This window comes from Atta colombica, unplaced genomic scaffold (assembly GCF_001594045.1).
Source record: "Atta colombica isolate Treedump-2 unplaced genomic scaffold, Acol1.0 scaffold111, whole genome shotgun sequence".
Lineage (NCBI taxonomy): Eukaryota > Metazoa > Arthropoda > Insecta > Hymenoptera > Formicidae > Atta > Atta colombica.
The window spans coordinates 101,949-103,546 of record NW_017259197.1 but is presented as its reverse complement, the minus strand read 5'-3'; the positions used below and the strand labels follow the sequence as shown (position 1 = coordinate 103,546).

The window sequence follows — 1,598 nt, the reverse complement described above, 5'->3', positions numbered from 1 at the left end:
ATATATTTAAAATAGCTTTTAAAAATAATATATCCGTAAAAAAATTATTCTTAATATTTTATATATCTGTTTTTAAGGTTTATATTTTATATGTTATTCTTTTATTATTGAAAGAAACATTAATATTCTCAAGAGGAATTTGTAAGAAAGTTGCATCCTTATCAGAAAAAATATACATCACTTTATCTCTAATAAACATCAGTAAAAGTCGATCATAACAGGAAAGGCAACATCAAGCTCTGAAATATTCTTGACATTTTAAAACTTTATGAAACTGCAAAAAATAACTTTATGAAACTGCAAAAAATAACTGCTGTTTTATCATATACAGGGTATCTCATTTTAAATAATGTATTAAGATCCCTCGAAAACTGTGATAAATACGGAAAAATGTTTCAAACAAAAGTTGTATGGTTTGGAAGGGGACATAAAAAGATATTATTGATTTGACCTTGGCGACGCAATCCATGTACAAATCACCTTCTTACGTTCCCCTCCAAACTATACAACTTTTGTTTGAAACATTCTATCATAGTTTTTCCATTCTATCATAGTTTTCGAGAAATCTTAATGCATTATTTAAAATGAGACATCTTTATATAGAGGATGTCTGATTTTAATTTACTATGGTAAACATTTCGAAATATATGACAATTGCAAAAAAAATATTTCAGACAAAAGTGAAACGTTTCGAGAACGTATTTTGATCACGTTTTTTTTTAGATGGGAGAGAAAGAGAAAAAAGAGGTGCCAAAAAGATATATTACTTCCACTTTTTTGAATGAAATAATATGATTTTTTTTATAATTAAATATAATAATATAATAATATAATAATATAATTCTTCTAATAATTCTTCTATTCTATATAAAAGTATTACAATATTAAAAAATTAACAGTTTACAAGATACTTAATATTTCATGTCAATATGTAACATTAAAATATATTTCGTAAGCTATTAGATTCATACCTTAATATTTTTAAATGCAGAATACTTAAACGAATCATATTATATAAAAAAATTATATAATTTCAGTTTAACAAACAAAATTAATCTCGAAATCTCTGAAGTGCTTTCATCTGAACAAAAATTATTGTCATATGAGAACCTTTTTCATGCCCTGCAATTTTAATTATACATTAAGATAAGACATCCTATGTATAATATTCATGAGCTACTCTCTTCTATTGGATATTGTCTTCTATTATCACTCTGATTTTATAAGAATTTGTAAGATACAGTATATACAAAAAATGGGAATATACACGGAAGTGCATACATATACTTATATCCCCCCACAGATTTTCGACAATTTACATTATCAAGAGAAATATTTTCTCTATTATATCTATATTAAATTATCAAAGAAATATTTTCAAATAGAGATGTAAATTTAAAGATAAAATTTAAGAAATAACTTTCCTAAAAAATTGATAAATTTCATGAAAAATTCCAGATAAAAGAAGAATTCTCTCAATATCCCGTTTTCCAGGTTTTTCCAAGTAATAAATGATCCGTCAATTTGTATTAATAAAGTTAGGAAGTTTAACAAATTATAGTCATATAAGAGAAACATTCATACATAATTAAAAACAA

General features: G+C 24.0%; 1 protein-coding gene across 2 annotated transcripts in view; it reads right to left on the bottom strand.

Annotated features, from left to right (window-relative positions):
- LOC108693915 (glucosamine-6-phosphate isomerase) overlaps positions 1-1,598 on the bottom strand; it is a 4,834-nt gene that overhangs the window by 2,169 nt on the left and 1,067 nt on the right. The window lies entirely within an intron of this gene.